This window comes from Diadema antillarum, unplaced genomic scaffold (assembly GCF_040938485.1).
Source record: "Diadema antillarum isolate AM-2024a unplaced genomic scaffold, OU_Dant_1.0 scf00000022, whole genome shotgun sequence".
NCBI classification, from domain to species: domain Eukaryota; kingdom Metazoa; phylum Echinodermata; class Echinoidea; order Diadematoida; family Diadematidae; genus Diadema; species Diadema antillarum.
In genome coordinates, this window is record NW_027270911.1 from 3,555,965 (window position 1) to 3,578,278 (window position 22,314).

The window sequence follows — 22,314 nt, forward strand, 5'->3', positions numbered from 1 at the left end:
ACTCTTCTTATTTTTCGTAGCTAAACTGACAAAATGACTGTTGAGACTCGAGGCTATATTTTTTAAAACTGTGATTTCATTTCCATCAGTGATTTATTTTTTAATAGAGCTTGCATGAATTTTCTTTGGTAAAATACGTCTTATGGATCTCCACATTGCATTTGAATTTCCTTTATCAAACGAAATGTTTTCTGATACATACAAACGTTTTGCTTGTCGTACCGCATCCGTGACACAATTTCTCTTTTTTTTGTACAACTTCCAATCATCTTCAGATTTGGATGCAACTGCTTTTTTCTTCACAGCATTCCTTTCTCGAATCTTGTCCAAAATGTCAGCATTCATCCAGAGTAATATTTTTGTCTAACTCTTTTCTTTCTCAATGGGCAAGCTTATCTAACACAACATTGAATTTGCTAAACCACACATCAAAAGCATTAATAGGGCCAGATTCATTCAAAACATCGTTCCATTTTACTTAACTCAGATCAGTCTTGAATTTGCTTAAATCGTTCTTTCTCACATTACGACAATTGACATATTTATTTTGGGTAGAAGTTATCTTAGTGTTACCTAGAGAGCAAACTACGAATAACATCACAATATGTTACTTTGTCATTCGAGGCAAATAACACATCAATTAAAGTTGCAGTTGCTGAGGTCACCCTGGTTGGCTTATCTACATATTGTATTAATTCAAATCTTGGGCTAAACATTTCAGTCTCCTAGTATGACAAGAAGGTGTAGCTTTCAAGAAATCGCAGTTTAAATCTCCAAATAAGATAAAATAATTTCCTGTAGATTCCAAGGACTAAAGCAGAGTTTCTACATTTTCAAAGACTGCAATAGGTGAATCACGTGGTTTATACCAGTATACAACAAAAAACAGCTTCTGTTTTGTTGGATTTATTTCTAAACACATCAGTTCTAAACCTTCTACAAATAAATCATTCCTGATGTTAAAGTGAATATTTCTTTGATATATGCAAGGATACCTCCCCCATTTCTATTTCTATCCAGCCGCACAGAATGATACCCCTCGATACTTATTTCTGAGTCAAACACAGACAAATCAGTTCCACTCAGTGCTAACATGTGTATATTTTCACTGAGTAACACATTTTATTAAAATTATTTTTTATTGAACTTGCTCAATATGATAATCCTCTTATTGCAGCATTAATTCATCGTCCTCTTTAATCATTATAATGACATAAGGGATTTCACTTTTGCACTGAGTGCTATCCTATAAAAAAAAAAGGATAGTGAAATAACTGATTTTCAATCAATGGGCCCTATTAACACTTATTCATCAAATAATGAAGGTATGGCAAAACAAACTTTTTTTGACATGATGTATTTTTAAGATGTTTTTCCTTTGATATCAAACCGACTCGTCTTACGAGCTTCTTCAATTGACAACTTGAAGAACATACACAGAAACTATTGAAAGGAACTTTTCTATCGGAAGAATTTATGATGTTTTAATTAATGAAAAGGTTGGGGGTGTCGTTATCGAGCTTGAGTCTGTAGCCATGTACAACCTGCAAAATCTTTTGAGCAGAAATCAGTTTCTACAATTCATGTCCACATAGCTCCGGTCGAATTCCTACAACAGTTTCGTTTGAAAAATTGTTAGAGCATGGGTTATCTGTGCCACCAACCGCATTGTCTGGCGTGTGGTCTATTTCTTCTCTTTGCCTGCTCTTTGAGCTACATGTAGCTGTGAGCCACGTTGGCCCTCTCTAGAAACCACTTATCTGTAGGTGTGAGGGGGTCATCCCACGAAACCAACACCCATGACTCATACAGCCCACGAGTTATATACGGTTCACGAGTCATACAGCCAATGAGTTCGACACTATACGCAGAAAAGGCCCACGAGACCGACTCCGCGCAAACATACAAAACTCAATCACCGTGGTTAAATGAAACAACTTTTAAATTAATGAAGAAAAGAGATTTATTAAAAAGGAAAGCTATAAAAACTAAAGATGAGAGTATTTGGAATGAATATCGTAAATCAAAAAAATAAAGTGACATCTTTTATCATGACGGCTAAACGTAAATATTTTACTGAACAATTAATTAAAGATCCATGTCATAATAATTCATGGAAAACATTATCATCATGTTACAATAATTCATGGAAAACATTATCATCAGTATAACCCAAGAAATGTTCTTCCTCTCAGCCTCCACCCAGTCAGTGTCAAAGTATGGCAAACGAATTTAATCACCATTTTGCCAATGTTGCAACCAGTTTGATTTCTGAATCAGCTGATACTGAAGTATACCCACTGTAGACACAATCTGTACATTATGCTGCCACATGCGAACCATGTGTGCAGTATCCATTAACGTTTTCTACCGTAAGTTAAAGTGAAGTCTTAAAGGAAATACAGCAGTTAGAAAATAAGAAGTCAGTCGAATTAGATGGAATATCAGTAAAGATCCTAAAATGTCAAAGGATGCAATTGTTCGACCAATATCATTTTTTACCCCCCCCCCCCCCCCCCGCTCCGCTCGCTCGGGCTCGGCCGCGTTCGTGATATTCAGTGTAATAATTAATACAAGAGGTTTATCTAAACGATACGATTTTATAGGAAAAATTGTTCAATAATAATCTACATCAAAATGCACTGCTACCTAAAACATGTGGGACTGTTTCAAGCCGATACAACACGCATGCATCAAATTGCACCATTTACAACATCAAAATGCAAATATTCTCACCGAGGGAGGGGGAAACCCCCTTCCCACACACCCTCCCCCCCCCCCCCCCCCCCCCCCGCTCGCTTCGCTCCCTCGCATCTAACCGCTCCCCCTAAGATCAAATCCTGACTAGGCTGGTGATAGGCCCCACTACTTTATAGAAATCGTTCACAGTGATGTCGCACAAGCGGAGCAAGAGCTGAGAGACCACGATTTAGTCATTCAATTATTTATGAATATTTCTTTTTCTAACTTGTTTTTTGATAGGAAAAAATCTAAAATTTCACCAGAAGTGTGCACCAGATCGCTGAATTTTAGGTCTGAAATCGCAAAATCTTCCTCGTGTGGGTATACCCCCCTCAAACACCCTCCCCCCGCTCGGTCGCTCCGCTCCCTCGCACAGATATTCCAACTCTAAGTCCATCCCCCACCCACCATCATCAAAACGGACCGATGCCCCTGGGATGATTACTTTATTGACTTAAATCAAGAAAATTGAAAAAAAATACAATAGCTACAGGAGAATATATACGTTATTACATACAAAGAAATGGATATCCATACGGCCCATTACCATTTCATTAATTTCATTAGGACATTATTCAGGGCTACGCTACGTTTTTGAAAGGGGGGGGGGGTCCAAATTGCCCGTCAGTCAAGAAAAAAGAAAATCAAAAGACAAGAGAAACGACAACAAAAAAAGTCTTCGTACTTCAAGGTCTGATTTCCCGCCGAAAGTTGGCTAACAAGCAAAAAACAAAACAAAACAAAACAAAACAAACAAACAAACAAAAACAACAAAAAATCTTCATGTTTTTGCTGCCACTTCCATCTCATCTCATCTCCATCCAAGCTTCTCCCCCCGCCCCCTCCCCTCGGCTGCGCCGGTCCGGTTATGGGCTTGTAATTGTGGTGATGGTGACTATCGCTGATCGTCCCCCACTCCTCAGTACGGATTTACGCCGTTGTTACACACACAACATTGCTCAGTGAGAATCGGGTTTCAACACGAACCCAGTACCCTTTGATCTGAAGGTATACAACAAATGAAAATATAGGAAATATCGGTGCAACACTTACTATAAAAATTGAAATGAAATCAATGTTCGATAAGTACAAATGTACAAGTCCATTAGTGTAAGAAACAAGAACGTGTAGCATACCGACTAAAGACAGATACAATAAAGTATACTAGATCGGGCATTTAGTTATGAATATTAGAAGGTAGAAAATATAAGGTCAAATTCTTCTCTACAATTACTCCAAGATCTCTGACCAAGTGAGAGCTGGGGATTAATACCCGTACTATCGTTGAAAGAAAATCCCATGAGCATGATGAGAGAACTACCCGGTGTGAACTGTGAATGAACATGTAAAAATGACATACACTGTTATCAAAAACAAGAAAATCTTTTTTCTTTTCCATGACTAGCAGCAAGAAAAAACTGGAATGGTGAAAAAAGAACTCTCAACAACATCCACACACACACAGAGACACACATACATTGATATTATATGATTAGATATAGGGTGTAAGGTAAAATCTTCCGTGAACATGAGAAAACAACAACAAAGTCATCGGGTATGAGTTTTCTTCAGCTTTTTCTCCCTCTGTACAAATAAAATTTGTATAATTATGAAGCAACTTGTATTACTACTGATCTTTTTCTAAACAAATATGCCGGGAACTCATGCCCCGTACCTTCAGCCCTCTCTTGCTATATCATTTAAAAAGTTGTTGTTTATACAATACGATGTATGGAATGAGAAAAATAACATGAAACGAATACAGCGTACTGCTAAAAAAAAGTTACTGTTTATACGATTACAATGTATGGAATGAGAACAATACCAGGAAATCATTGCGTTGATGTTGATGAGTGACTACAAGCTAAATACGTTATTCCAGCTGAAAAGTTAATGATTTCTTCTATCCACACAAGGACAGCTTTGGAAGTACTGAAGTGATAATACAGAAAATGAATATAGACACTGAAAATAGAATAGATACACTGAAACGCAATGCAATCATGTACACTCCAATAGGGGCGGATCCAGGAATTTCGTAAAAGGGGGGCGGGCGCAAACAATATTTCTAGTGCTACTTCGGGGTTTTATCTCATTTTTTTTTTCATTTTATTTCTTTTGTTTTAACAACCAAAGAGGGGGGCGCGCCCGGTGCGCCCCCTGTGGATCCGCCACTGCTGTATAATGTTGTAATCGTAATACAGTCTTTATTGCATTATCTCTTATGCAGATACACTGCAAAAAATCCGGTGTTAAATAGTGAACACCGAGCTGGTGTTAAATTTTCGGTGCTCATTTATGGTGTTAAATTAACACCTACGGGTGTCATTTCCAAATTTTAAAATGTTTTTTGAAGAGTTTCTTAGTAGCTGCACTTCTTGTTGATTTTCAATTTAAACAAGACGATCAAGAATTTTACATTAAAATACTAGATTTTTGAAAAAATGTGAAAATAAATTTACACCAAAGTAACACCAGCTGGTGTGGTCCCTTCTTGAAGCTGGACGGGTGTTAAACCATTGATATTAACACCAACAAATATCAAATCAACACCATGTGGTGTCATTTTTGAATCAACACCAGTACAGTGTCAAAATAACACCAGGTACAGTGTCAAATTAACACCACGAAGTGTCAGGTGAACACTTTTCAACACCATCACAGTGCATTTTTAACACCTGTGGGTGTGGTCCCTTATTGAAGTTTGATCGGTGTTAGATTTAACACCCGTGGTGTTAAGTCTAACACCAATGTTTTTACAGTGTACCATCACTATAGGGACTACTTCCACGAAAATACTATGACAGAAGTACTGAATCTAGGCATGTCTGAATACAACAATTGGAAATCAAAATGAAATCAATGCGGGATTACTATAGAAATATAGGCTATATGAAAGATAATACGTAAATAACATCTAAAATACATTATACAATGCCATGAGCCTACCCTTCCAAAAGTACACACTATAAGGATTAATACACGCAGTAAAAAAAGGTAGTATAGACAGCTGTTGATTTTCAAAAGGGTGGAGATGGAGAATGTGTAACAAACCAGACATGAAAGCTCACATACCTTGGACTCATTATTCTCTCATATATTCATACATCAACACACGCGTGGACGTTGCTTATTCTGATAAACGGTTAGAAAGAAAATGAACTCATTCACACTGTGAAAAGCCATAATCCCTCTATTTTGCAAGTGCCATTGGCCATCTCCTTTAATTAAGGCAATAAGGAGATTTCTAAATTTTCTATGATAATTTTGATTTCATGACAAGCTGTTGGTGGTGTGAAGCTGTTCAGATAGGTCCCAAAAATAAATACAGGAATTTCTTGCTAAATTTTCTGCTCAGTGCTTACAAAGTGATGAAATACATAGCTGGACATTATATTATGAACAGCTATCAACACGATCAATGACAGCTTAACATCATACAATTATATATACAAACTTTGCATTACCGTTTACTACATAATCTTTTACCACGTATACTGAGCAAATAGTGCCTGATGCCAATGTTCATGGATATCATGTTCCTTTTTCTTTAAAATCTATAACTTTTACAACGTGGGAAAGTATATCGCATAATTAAGTAAAATTCTAGAATCCCCCGGAGAAGATGAGTTTAGTATCTAACTAATGCTTCGCCCTTTATTAGTATTCTGAGCATGCTATTCAATCCAAAGCAATTTGCAATTGCAGTATAGAACACGACTAATGTATAGATCGCTTTCGTTTGGACATAATACACAGGCATATACACCTACATCACCTACATACACACATAGACACACAATATATTACGTATATGTAACTTATATAACACAAATTCATACATCTCAAATCGACAAATCGACATCTCTGATCAACATCAACAGATGTATGCATATAGGAACTTATCTACACAGTCATTTCATAACAGCAGAATATATGAAGAAAAATATATACACAAACGTCATTGTATAACAATTATAAATCATAATTGAATTGAATGATGCCTCTTGCACGGAAATATGCTTAGTCAGTATCTCAGACAAAATTACGTTATTTCTGACACTGATATCACTGAATACTATCATGAAAGTTAAATGCCTATACGTACATGTAATAATAGCCTCAGAAGTAAAGGTAAGGAACCTGCACAAAAGAGAACAGCTTTTTATTGATTTTTAGCCTTGATAAATGCCATACAAATGCAAAGTGAAGCTAACGCTTTTCCACGTCATGTCAATAATCTGCTTTAAAAACATCAACAGTAACAACGATCTTTCAAATAGAAGGTAAAATTCCATGTCTCTCATGCACTTGCCCGCCCCGAACACTTCCGGCAAAAGTCATTGTCAGCATTCGCTTTGCCTTGTTTATGTCTGATTTACGCATTCAACCGCACTGCCGCGCCGGATTATTTGCTGTTCATTTACATTGTGCCACCTTTTCTTTCGAAGAATATCGCATTTAGCGTATTTCAAATTTATTTAACCTCTTCTTGAAAAGCAATGAATACACTTATGATTTGTGCTTTAGCCGTGATACGTCGTCTGCCTCTGTTAGCTTGGCCCATTTTATGACGTCAGGAAAACCTTCGCCAGATTTTCCCGAATTCATCTGAAGTGCTTTCATTACCTCAGACATCGTATTAATTTTCTCTTTGCTCTTGTTGCATTCCCTGTTGTGGAATGAGCAAAAGTCTGACATTTTATCCTTTCCAAGATTCTAGCATATTCAAAATACAGGGCACATGAACTTGTGCCAAATGCTAATTTTCTTTGAATGTTCACTTCAAAAATACTTGCCCGTGACGTTGCCCCTGAATATGGATTTACACATGGATTTAACATCCCAACCTATACAAGTGATCACAGAGATAGAAATACATTATTAAGGCATGGTCGAACAAAACTAAGAAGGCCCCTGTATAAAAGAGTGTTAATGGGGATATCCAGTCCAAATATAAGTTAGTCTGATGAAAAAGAGTAAAGTATTACGAGTTCAACAGTATAAATTTGATCGAAATTGGACGAAAAATAAGGAAGTTATGACATTTTGAAATTTCGCTATTTTGGGGAAAAACAGTTCTTGAACAGTCAATATGAATATGCAAATGGCCAAGTGAGCATATCATTCCCTCACAACCTACCATATAGTTTGTACATAGAATTTCGAAATTTCCCGTTTTTCATTCAAGCGCAATTATGCCCGAGGCTCAAATCCTCATATCTAACTGATCACTATTCTGAAGTCGTTCAACCAGAAATAACGTCATGTTTCAGACTTTAATGACAGAAACATTGAATTTTCGTCATTTTTTTTTTACACGATCAATGAAAAATTGTGAGGGTATGACATGGTTAGCTCACTCATTTGCATATTCATTCATACCCACTGTACAAGAACAGCTTTGGAGAAATTATCAAAACTTCAAAATTTCATAACTTCCTTATTTTTCTTCCTTGTTGCAAGGATAATGAGTTGTTTTATTGTTTTCGAGATCAGAAGTGTAAACTAAGTTCGATCGTATTTCAGATGCATACGAATTTTATTCTTGAAGCGTCCTCCCCATTCATTTCTGGGTTGGTAGAAAGTTACGTTATGATCGAAAGTGCCCTAACAAACTTATATTTGCAATTCACTCTATACCGCGGAAGATAGGTGGATGCTGCTATGCCAGCTTCTAAGGCTCCATTTGTCAATTATCGATGACTGATTATAAAAGATTACGTAGCAACCACAATAATATAATATGCTCTAAGACTGTACTACTTCCGGCGAAGCTTTTTGGCTAATATTTCCCTTTTAGTTGTTGTTGCTTAATTGAGATCGTGTTTCTCGCATTACCACTACAGAGTACAAAAATGGACAGTTTTGCAGGCACATTATTATGAGACCTACACGTACGTTTTCTCTTAAAATTCAGAAAGGGGAGTTTGCAGGCCAAAGGGAGATAAATTCTGGACTGAAATTATTATCTCATGTCAGTTACATAAAGTATGTAACTTGCGCGAAATCACTCTTCTGCAAATGCTTATAAACTAAAACTTCTGTAACTCCTTTTCTTGTCTGATGGTTCCAATGAAGCTTCCTTTGTTTGGTTCAAATAAAAAAGTGGTGTTAAAGGGATGGCTAGTAACTGATTAGTGGCAATCAGTGGGAATACAGGGGGATGATTGTTCTAAATTTTGTGGAATTCAATTAAGAGTACATTATATGTTTATTGCTGTGTGAAAATTATTTGCTTCAGAACAGTCTCATATTCTAGTAATGTGCAGTTTAATGCCCCGTCACACTGTACAGGCATGCTAACCTGGAAACATTAAACTGCACATTAAATCTGCGGACAATTCCCACGACTCACCCGCAAAATTTTTTGGTCATGCTGTAAACTTAGCCGCGGGTAAATCGGACTTGCGTGCGCACCTCCGGGCAAATGCAGGCGAGATACGCGCTAGGTACTGTCAGGTGCGGACCAACTGCAGAGAGTTATATTTTACAGGTAGCAAATTTGCTTCCCCGCAAGTCAAACTTCCCCAGATACGGTATGACAAGGCCTGGAGCAAGTTCAAAATATGAGTTGCGGTTGTACACGTAGAGCATAGGCCCTATACCCTTTCATCCATCAAATTTATCGGCGAGTTCTTCAGTTCAAACTCTGTCCGCAAAGCAAGATTACGAGTGTTCTTTTCACACACACACACACACAAATCACCAATATTTTCTGTAAATGCACCCATTGAAATATAGTCCCTACAAATTGCATGAAAGGCTTTTATCTTCCAACCAAAAATGCACCTTGTAGGGGTATTCATAGGCCTACTCCATACCATACCTACAGCTATTCGGTTTTCTACACAACTGTATTTCTGATTTTTCGTTACTTTTTTTCTTCATTTATTTTGGTATCTTTGGTACGATTTTTAGAAGCGGTCAGGGACATTCCATTTCATTAACAGGTGTGAGCCCCACTGTGCGAAAGGGAATCAGGGAGGACGAAGACAGTGCAGGCAGTGGACTACTACGCGGTCACACAGCACACCGCAACACAGACATGCATACACACACACACATCTCGACTCCCAACCTTACCCGCACACGCATTCCTACACATTATTTTACCAGAAGCGCAACCCTAGACAAGAAATATGTCTACAAACAACTTTGTCGATTGTACATTAGTGGGCGACGTTTTGGAATCATTACTACATTATTGAGCGTTTTCTACATTTGTGGGCAATGTCCAATTTCTATGTTGTGTGGGTATTTTTACATTATTTGTGGGTTTATCACGCTCCTTCAAAGGTACATGTCACAATGATTAACGAACGTTGTTCAGACTTATGCAGAAAGTTAATAAAAATTAGAAAAATGTCATTATTGTTGATTTCTGTATATTTCATGTTGTATTTACAAGATATGATTTTCATTTCAAGAGGATGCTGTATTATATATTTTTTTTAATTTAAACGTGTAAACATCTGTTTTAAGAAATGATTGAGATAATCCCCAGACTCGAATAAAAAGTCATGTAGTATTTGTATCTTGTTTTCAAGGACAGATGGTACAGATATTATAAGCAACCCTATAGAAGAGAATGTTTCTTTTTTTTACTTAAATAACCATTTTTTACTTTGGAGTTAGGTGATTTTCAATCTAAAAGTGTATGAGCATTACAATATTTGCTCGGCTAAATTATTGCCAATTTCTCGGCCAATATACACATGAATCAATAGAAAGCATTATGTTTTCCTGGCCAGCATGGCCAGATAAGCTTTTGTCATGTTCACTTCATATTAGAAGCATTCATTTTCATCAAATTTGCTCAGACATCGAAAACCATCATTCAAAATCGTGTTTTTCGTTCAAATTGGCAAATTCGGCAACAGATTTCACATTTGCACATTCTAAATCATCGAACTTTCGGCAACGATTATTCAACTTCGTCTCCATCTGTCGCCAGCTCTTTCCAAGTATAAGTACCGTATTCAAATTCGCATAATGTGCAAACAAGTTCATAAAGCTCAAGTTCAAAAACAAGTATGTAAACTTTAATGAAGATCACGAGTAAATATGACGATAATGAGTAAAATAAAGACAAAAAGATATCAAATGAACATAATAAGCACAATGTGATCTTAAAGAAATAAAGATGTAAATTAGAGATGTAGAAAACCATATAATGACGTGACTATTGAAATGAAGATTTTATATTGAAGTATAAATGACATGCTTAACAAAAGAAAAATCATCTGGATGTTTAGATAAACAAATACTGATCATGGTGATGAAATTTAAGATAAAGAATAAGAATCACAGTCAATGAACAGTTGAACATGAAGCACTTTTGCTTATTTTATGAATATTTTGTGTATTACTAAATTAAATGCTCAATTGTGAAAATCGCTTGCTCAAAAACGTAATTGAAAGTGCTTCACGAGTCCATCGTACAATAATTTCAATACACAAACTTTGAATTCCATGCCCAAACAAGAAATTAAATCCTTACATCCGAATTTGAACTTGTGACCACTGATTTTGGTGCCTAAAAAGAATCTGAAAACATTAAATGTAATCTCTTGATTAAAGTTATTTCATCGCTTCAAACATACGAATTTGAATGAGCAAAACATGAAAATAAATGACAATTTTTCGAAATTGGCAGGGGAAAAAACCTATTTTAAAAGACATTACAATGTACATCCATTTGAAACAATGATTGGAAATTTTTTATTTGATTGTTTTGATTATTCATTAGTGGTTGATTTGATTACTTACCAGTGGGTATTGTTGACTGGACCATTTACATTAAAGACACAAGCACACCACCGGAAATATACTCTTCGATTTCTATTTCCATTTTAAAATGTTGCCAAAAATTAGCCCAGGAAATACAAAAGGCGTCTTATACATTAATGAAAAAGTGTTAAATATAATGCACAGTCAGTTTCGACACACATTCCACTGACCCATGTACTGATTCATCCCTTTTCAGCTTCATTCCCAAAATTTCAACACAGCGAGACCGTAACAAATCGCAACATGTAATGCACCATTTGTCCCTGATACAGCATACTAATAACAATGACATTCAAAGAATCTATATATATGCTTTCTATGTTACAATTACCACAGACGTAATTATTGCTGAGTCCACCTCAATGAAGTAATTGCCAACAGCAACAACAAGACATACTTCGTATTTGACCTGAAGCACATATGGATGTATTTCTGATTCACTGTTATAGACAATAACTTCCGCACTTCGATCTCTCTCGATGAAATATGGTGGAAATCTTTGTTAGAGAAGCATCAGAAAAGTTAAAACTTGTATTTTGTAAATCAGTGTATTTTGTAAGTCACCTTGAATGATATCTCTCGATGCAAGCATTAAAAAAGACAATGCAGAGAATATAAAAGAACTCACAAATATCAGGTACATGACAGCTGGTGTTGTGGAGCTGCTCAGGAATGCCACGTATATGGGTCAGAATTTTGAACGATGTACAATTGAGCCAAAACAAGGCAAAATTTAAAAAGTAGGAAATTCTCCAAATCATTGATCTTACCTGAAATAGTATAACTCAAGCTTTAATATCAACCCAATTATACTATGATTTTCCCAGAGGAACAAGTTTTTATTCACCGCGGAAGTTTACCATGTCCAGAGCAGCGAACGTCCGTGAGGAATAGTACTGCACATACATTTGAATACCATTTAACATAGTTTGCAAAGATCTGATTCAGTTCAAAATCGTAACGAAATATCTTAAGGGACATGTGTACGTGTTGGCAGAATATTAAGCTTGTACTCTTAACCTGTACGTAATGGTAGACAACTGATGATTTAAGCAAATTCGTCATTTCTGTTGAAATATTGCTCTCCCGCTAAACAGTTTCTCCACTTAACGCGCATTTTACAGAAACTCAATATTTTGACCTCTTATTTCACTATTCCATACTTTAATCCTCACTCCCAAATAATAACATACCTTTTTAAGATGTATCTGATCTAGGCAGTCTCTATAACCCAACAAACATAGCATGGTTTTCATCACGGAGGTTCACATATAGCTCACGGACGTTCGGAACAAACAAGACATTGAACAATGCAGCTCTCTTGAGTTGGAAACGTATTCTACTCACAACAAACAGTAATTTTATGTCGAGAACAAACTCCTCTACAAAATCCTGAATAGATATTACCAATTTTCAATTATAAAAGCTTGTTTATCTTCTCATACCGAGGAATCAAAGAAAACAATTTTTCCATCTCTCGTAAATGAACGTACAAACGTACGTGTAATCTCATTGACGTAGTCCATCCTTGAGAACGAATATATCTATCAAAATTTCGTTATCACGAAATAAAGATTCAGGTCCTAAATTTGTTATCTAAAGCCTACAATGCAAATTTGCTTATAACGAACAAATATGGGCACAGCTGAATATGACAAAGAATTAACACACAAAAACAAAGGAAATGTACTCCGTTATAGAGATACGAAGTTTAGCTGGGGAGGGCAAACGAATATGTTAGGAAGAAATCCCTCTGCGTTTGCTTCTTGTGTTACACACTGTTACCGAGGAGAATTTGTGTTATTATATTAGTCAGAAATGATTATTATGTTCGATACTGCGACGTTTCGTCATAACAAGACACAATAAGTCCATATAACTTGGATTAATTTTTGTGATTTCGATATTATACTACATATGGTTTGTTATAACAAACATTTTATAGCGCGTCATTTCGGAGGCTCGTTATTCATACAGTTTGTCAATCCGAAAATTGATAGAGTTCGTATAATCATGAAGCTATTTTATTCGGTAAATGATAGGAATCTCCGAAGGTTAATCGAAAGGTATATTAATTGGAACATGAAAAATCAGGTTCGCTTATCCAAATGTGGAGAAACAAGTTAACAACCAAATCCTCCAAATTTCAAAACCTCATGATAACCGTTTTCACCTAAACGAATATCAGGCCCATTCCACTTTTAGAAGAACGGACCTAAAAATAATGAACCTTAATATTCAATTTTCGGACTAACAAACTTTCGGAATAAGAACATTTTTTAATAAGAAACCTGCTGAATTAACTACGAACATTTTTTTTTTCATTTTCGGAATAACAAACCTTTGGGCATTCGGAGTAACGAATCTTTGGAAGAGCGAACGTATCAAAGTGCAACCTTAAACCTATTCTTAATCATTACTTTTTTAGCATGTGTTTTCAAAGTAAGCACAAAAGCACAAACAAATTGACGATCTCTCTGTCTCTTGAATGTAAAATGAAAAACAAAATCTTGGAAAGAATTACAAATTAACATTGCTTTTCACTGATGAGTATAAAAAACACCATGCATGATAAGCGGAGGATATGCGTGTTTTCATCAGACAATGTATACTGCATTATTTTTGTTCTCTTCTGACGGCATTTCGATGAATAAAAAAATAAACAGACAAAAAAAAACTTCTCCAGAGGAATTTGGTATAACGGGAGTGCACTGGCAATTCTTTTCTCTGTGTGTTGGAGCTCGATCCCTTCTCTGTTTCTTCTCATTTTCATTCAACCGCTTCCACGTCCTTTTGAAACTTTTCCATTTCTTCTTCAACACATGCCCATTACAGACTTCTTCCGTCATTATCCTGAATGTGATTGCGTAGCACTTTTTGGATTTGTTTTGTTTTGTTTTTGTTTTCTGTTTGGTCGCAGCATGTTCAGGCTACTTAGGGAATGAGAGAAAAATCGTCGTGAAGAGAAAAATAAGAATGAATTGAGGCATTTAATATCATAACAATTACAGCGAACGTCCGATTTGGAGACCAAAACTGGATGTGTTCTGTTTGAGACGGCAGCTACCATACTCAAAAGATAAACACTTGGAGCATCTGTCACTAAAAAGTGGCACTGTTCTTCTTTCTCCTTCTATGTAATCCACTGACTTATTCTACCAACGAACATCCGTGACCAAAACGTTTTCCATTTGTTATTACAGGTAAATTGAGTGTGGAACGTTATTCACTTTTGGGTATGAGCGACTCGGTGATTTGGTAATATTTTCAAGTAAGATTAACTTAATGTGCAGTGATATATTTGTAATTATCAGAAATTTCCTTTCTCGGACAGAACGTTCGTGAACGAAACTTTCAGAACCTGTAACAGTACAAATTGTCTCCAGAACCTCATTAGAAAGAAATTTAAATGCACAGAAATTACAGATTATGTAAAATTCCATTTTCCTATAACTTTGTTTTCAGTGTTAAGCTGTTTTTGCATAATTAGAGGGAAAACAAGCGTAAAATTGTGAGTAAATTTTCAACTGTGTGTTCATCATGATCACATAACGCCTTAAAAATTGTGAAACCACTGCTCTAAACTCATTGTTTACTTTGTAAAACTGTATTTGTCGCTATTGGAGCCAAAAGTTTTAAAGAATACAGGACACTTTCGGGACAAGTTATCCCTATCGGTCGGATTGCATACGTCACGGACGTTTGCTGGAATTGTCACAGACGTTCGTTCTACTACTAGGGTCATGTTCCAGGACGGATAACTAATCGGCAGAGTACCTAGCCTTCCTAACTCTTTCAAAAATTTGAAAAGGTATTGTCAATGCAAATTATAAGAAATTTGACATCCTTACAACATATGTATTGCTCAGAGGGGGATCAGGAGGTGAATTTTCAGAGAAAATATTAATTATTTGCTTGGTTTTCGGTAAATTGCATGGTCCAAAAACTGCGGACGAGCCTCAGTCCGCTCCAAAAATGACATGCAGCTCCTCGGCTAGAAAGCCAAAGGTAAAATGTACCTTCGCCATCAAAGCAAGATGGTGTCCCACTCGAAAACGTTTTAATCATCACGGACGTTCTTTTTTTCTCGGAGGTTCGTCTAAAAATATAATTTCGGTTCCTATTTGACAAATGATGGGCAGAAACTCAAAACAAACATATCATCGTGTGGCTATAGATCTTAGTTGATTACGACTCAGAACAATATCGCCAATAACGTTTAATGGGCTACGATCTTTATTAGAAAATAGTGGAAGCACGTCCGTGACGAAAACTGAATATAATTTTGCATAAAAGAATATTACGACCCATGTACAGCCAGCAGACGTACAATTTTTGCAGGATATGTTCATCAGGTGGAACACCAAATTTTCGTATACATTACAGTTGGGACAACAAAGTAGAATTTGCAGCAGCGATAGAAATAAAAGCACCACGGACGTTCGTCTGTTTAGGGCTGTGATATTTCAATTGTTGTCTGTAATTTCATACGTGCTCATAAAGTTCTTAGGATTTTGTGGTACATACCCATGATATGTCACATCCGGAACATGGTCAGATATTAGATGGCACGTACCATAAAAAAGGGCACATCATTAGTTTGAAAAACAAAAATTATTGTGAAAATAGAGTTTTTACCGTATTTTTACGATTTAAGTCCTTGTCAAATGAAAAATATCAGGCAAAAGTCAACCAGGCAAACCATACATTTCCTGAAAGGAAATTTACCAATCTTTGAGATGACGTGAAAAAATCTGGTTTCTTAGATCATCCTGGCTTGTTCAATGGGAAAGATTGTCATAAGGTGCGAAAATTGGCAATTGTACATCGTTCAAAATTCTCACCCATATACGTGCTGTATGGAACATCGTGCATTTCCTACACGCATATCTGCATAATAGACAGGATTCTGCTGAATGCAAACAATATACAAGTTGAGGTAACCTGCATCATGCTTGTCTACATACATTATGACAATAACTATTCATAATGCAGCTCAATGCAGGTATATACAAACTTTGGATATTCTTTGGTAACTCTGCATCATTTACAGATGTCACTAAGGTTTCCAAATTTATACCAAAGAACGGAGCCTTTTACCAATATTACTTTAGGGACTTTATTGCAATGATCTTTTTTTTTTCTTTGAAAATATTCCAATTGTGATCTAAGTTCAAATATATATATATGGCAAAGCATACAGTACATTCAAGCAAAATTACATCAGTCAATACCTTAAGCAGAGTTTTGCGATTCTATTGTATTAAGATCATTAAATATTTCTTTTGACAAATTGGAAAGTATTTCGATGATTTTCGTACACTATACATTAAAGTACTTTACTTACTTGTTATGAAGATCACTTTTCTCTTAACATATGTACATGTACAGTTACTTACGATAAATGTAACAAAAATTATTTTATATACATCAAAACAATGATTACTGATGTACCCACAGCTCGTAAAACTAGGCAATTATTTCTCTGGATCATTTTAAAATGAAGGCAAAATACGGAAATATGATGACGCAATAATTGGTAAAAAGTTTTTTTCTGACAATAATGAATAGGTGCCTATTAGTTAGTGATAAATATCTGATATAAAACGTGAAATAATAATAGCATTACACAGCAACGTTAAGGGATTTGAACTAAAGCAGACTTGTATTGTCGCACTTTCCCCCTAAGAGAGACATATTAAGTCGAATAATCAGAGAAGAGCGGATGGGAAAGTTTCAGCATAACTTTCTAAAAAGATGCGATGTACAGCTATACTGTGCAACATCTTCTTACTTAGCCAGAAATGTATACTAGCTTATAACCACCATCAAAATTTTGAACAATGAGATGGATATAAATCTTAAAACACGACAGGGAAATACGCTCGCCGTCGTTTTTATGTCCTAATTCAGAAGACAAAAATCGTTCAAAGTCAAATTCTCATGAGACAAGTTAATAAGTTTCTTTACTATATTATGAGGCATTAGCTCCTTTCATTTATATGAGAAGGAATCTACAGGAAACAACACCCAAGATTTTAATAAAAACATCAAAATAGTTGCCATAATCTACACTAATAATTACACATCAAGTATACTATAGTGTTCGGCAATACGGTTAAGTGTGGTTAGGCTCGCCACCTTCACACAGGCGATCCTGCGTTCGTATCCTCTAAGCGCGACATAATTAACCAAGACGCTTCGTTAGCTCTGTTCCCTTTGATTCATTAATCCTGGGGTAGGCCCTACTAACATGATCAATGATGGCAAGGCCTTCTGGACGAACACTGTTGAATTAAAGCGGTAACACTAGGTTAAGATATACCATAGTATGTACCCACCTCTAAACATAACTCAATCAATCAATCAATCGAGTGACGGTATTCAAAAGTCATAACTCGTCATGACATGCGGGATTTGGCCGTACAGAGTCGCTCCTCCCAAACGGATGGATGATTTCTCGCTGTTATATTTATTCCATGAAGTTATTAGTATATCCGATTGTATGTTGTGCAATCATATTTCATGCTCTGTGATATGACGTCTACAAGGACACAGGACACCCATTTATTAACATTTCAAAGACACAGAATGATTCATCTATTACTTCTTCTCGTCCCTTGTTGGCAAACGATACGTGATCTTATGTTATATATTATGTGGCTACAGCGCAGGACACCGAATGAGTAACACTTCATAGAAAATGTTATTGACAGAAAGTAACTCAAATTAAGTAACACCAGAAACGGACTTTTATGAAATCCTGCCGCGGAACCAAAACACTTGTGAGTGCAGTAAGTACAATAAATAAATAAAAAAATAACAAGATGATGAAATGGTAAGAACTAAGAGGCATGATCTATGGGGATGTCGGATCCATGTCAAAAGGCGATAAAAAAGCAACGTCAAAGAACCATAACAGTATAATGATAATTCATTGAAAGTGGCCAATAAATGAAAAAGAAGCTGTTGCATTTACTTCTAATGTCAATGAAAATTATATATAACATGATAAAACATCGACCTATAAAACACCATGTAATTAAACTCTATATTGGTCAATAACTTTGAGACTGAGGTAACTCCCGTTTCAAAATGTCCTGAACCAAAATCATTACAAGTTGACTTCAATCAATATAACGTTATTTTCCTTTGATCAAATTTAGAATGGGAAATTTACTGAAGTTTCAGCGACTGCATGTGCAATGCTCGCAACACTATGTCAGTGAATATGTTAGTAGTACATTAGTTTGTTTACACCAGATAGATCAATTATGTGACTCTGAATTCCTTCAAGGAAGTCAATCAGAAACTGTGGTCGTTTGTAGATGGAAAGATGATATTTATTCTTCATGATTAGTAAGCCTGGTGCTGGCACTTCAAATGAGGGAGGATGAGCAGTAGTTATTGTCTCTGTAACGTAATGTGATGCTTGATTGCCATCGCGTAGACTATTCTGTTCAACAACACACTGTGAACACTGGTCCAAATACATAACGTAAACACAGTCAATGGACACATCGACTGCCATGCTTATAACACAACCTTCAAATGGAATTTGACGTTTAATAACCCCACCACATCGATCCATTATACAGACTACGCTACGTTCCCTGTGCATCATTATCGACCTGCGTGTTTTTATAAGCACGATCATGTCTCCTGTTGACATGGTCTTCAACTCATTTATCAGCATATCATCTGCCAGCTTAATAGTGTTCAGGCATTTCCCATCTTTAGGGTTGAACACAGAAATGGCAGACCCCCGAAATTTTGCCACTAGAATCATTCCATCCTTGTTGACGGTGACAAGAAGTGATGGTTGGAACTTGGTATCAATCGTTCTCGCATAATTCCAGAGCTGATCGTACACCATGAGTTTGCCATCAGTGGTACCAACGATATGTCCACCATCAGACAGAGCATTGTAGCAGTGGGGCTTGAACTCCCCTAATCCAATAATTTTCCTAGTTCCATTATGTTTCATCTTATCAAGATACACGACCAAGACATTCTTTTTTTCGGTAATTACAACGTAGCTACTAGTGCATCCCAAGAAACGATTAGATGATTGGCACACATCCTTTACTTTAACCCACTGCTCTTCTAACCCTTCTATTGTACCAAGAATTTTACTTCCACTTTCTTTTTTGAACTTTAATTTTTCAATCTCCCCTTTCACAATGTCTAGTCTCTCCGTGCTGAGCTCAACATGAAGATGCTCCATCATCTGTCGGGTGACGTCTTGGAAGTCCTTCATGAGATTCTCTTCATTGATGATGAGGTTTTCAGCTTTCATACATCCATCCCTGACCTTTGTAGCTACCTCTTCGAGACCAGGAACGAGTTTGGTTTTGCACGCTTCTAGTCCCCGTTTTATCCTGTCCAACTGCTCCTGAAGCGAGTACTGCTCGTCTCGGATCTTCTGGAGAATCTTCTCCGCTTCATCTCTGGTGCATTTCAGCCTCCCATTTCGCTCTTCGTTCAACTTTTTGACCTTCTGATCGTACTCTGCATTGATCATCTCTTCTTTCTGGTCTCTGTCATTAGTAACCCTCTTTGTCTCTTGTTGGGCTGCAGTGGACAACTGTTCCCTAATCATATTTAAATGTCTGTTCATTTGATGTACATGTACTTCTACATCGATTTGTTTGAGATCTTTGCATCTATCTTGAGCATCACGCATGAGATCAACAAGTTGTTTTACCCTCTCTTTTTTCACGTCGTAGAGATCATCCCGTTTGCAGTCTGTGTGATACGATGTTAAGGCACACACCTGACAAATGGGATAGTTATGAGAGACGCAAAAAAGCTCTGCAGTTTTATCAGTATGCTTCTGACAAGTCCATTTCACTTTGTCTGCCAATCCCTTGATGGAGTCCTGGTGTTTAATGGCACATTCATTGCACAGGTTCTTCTTGATTTCGAGGCGATAGGACGCTTGGCAAGACTTCACGTCAGAGTGGCACTCATCACACTTCCTCTTGGGGGTGTTTGGTGGAGTAAATCCAGAGGCCATGATGACGATGTGACGCACGCAGAATTCAACAGGAAATGATTCACCTACAGTCAAATCATATATTTTGAAGATAAATTCACTTCATTTTATCCATTGTTCTGATAGCTGACGTTGCATTACTATAATATATAATGCTACTCATAATATGATGATTGAATGATAATAGCTAGTTAGTATACAGCACGTTTCACACTTGCTAAGTATTGCAATTGATGAGCATTACAGAAATATAACCCCGGTTTGGGATAAATTTTTCTCCAACCAGCACCGGCAATATGCACTCTCCACTCCTTGGGGAGAATTTCAGCCAGCGTTCATATATCTGTTCTCCTCGTGGAATTGTTTTTACATTGTATGTTATTGTCCACGGGCTAACGGCAAGTAAAAAGGAATCGCAATAATGTTAAAGCCTTTCAAGTTCGAGATTCATTTCTACCTTCGTGGTGTCAGTTTCACCTTAGGAACTGTTCTCAGCAAAAACCTTCCGTATGGACATTTTTTTTTTTGATCGAAACTTTATAAACACTGGTCAGACTAACGCTTAAAAAATCGCAAAGAAAAAGAAACAGACGAGACATGATAAAACTTTTGATAGTTTAATATGATCTCCTTTTGTCTTTTAATGATAATTATATACCTCATATATAGATTCCTCTCATCCGATTGGTTAAAAGTGGAGTCATGAAACTAGCTGTGCCCCATTTTTTATCAAAATGACGTCATGATTTACTGTGCCCGGGGCATAGAATCAACTGTGCCATGTAAATAGGTTTGGAGACAGTTGCAACCCCGTACACATAGATAGCTCATATCATGTACGCATCAATGATACGCCCGCCGCGCTGTCGATCAGCGTTGATTACGAGTGCTGTAAATAAATAGCTTTTAGTCCTTGTTTAATTCAGGTAACCTTTTAACCAATCAGATAAGAAGAATCTATATTTTCGGTATATAAAACAAATAATTACAGCTTGATATTCGGGGCACAGTTAAAATTATATAGGCCCTCGGTGATGTGAAAACCATAACCATAGTTATGGTTTTGACATCACCTTGGGCCCATAATTTTAACTGTGCCCCTCATAGCAGTCATTATTTGTATACTATCCAATTTCCTGAATTCCCCTCGTATACAAGCATTGTTAACATAGTAACTTTCAAATTTCGCCTTTGTTTTATGATTATGATACATGTTACACACGAAAAATTATTCGAGTTTTACAGTCCTTAATTCTAAATAAAGTTACTGTAAAAGTGATAGATTTTAGTTATATTCCTACTGTAGGCTTCTCTCTCTCCTTCCCTATACCTTTCTATCTAAAAGTGTGTGTGTGTGTGTGTGTGTGTGTGTGTGTGTGTGTGTGTGTGTGTGCGTGTGTGTGTGTGTAGTATGTGATGTGTGTTGGGGGGATACTGGATGGGATGTGCAGCCTATGGTCTCTGTCTTTTCTTTCTGGTGTCGTTATGCTTAAAAGGTACATACGCAGGCCTACAATAAAATATTACTTTATTAATATGTGAATATGACATTAATATTTTTTTAATGATTTGCAGTTTATGGGCTCAACCGTTTAATATGACTTTCTATGAGGCGTACATCAAGACGCTATAGACTGGTATTTAGATACATCAGTTGTGGCCTTGTAATTTTTGGAAATCTCGAGAGTGCTTACTGAAAATGGGGAAGAAACATGCATACTTCGTGATGAATAGCAATATCATATAGTACAACTATTTTGCTATCCAGTACAGCCCACACT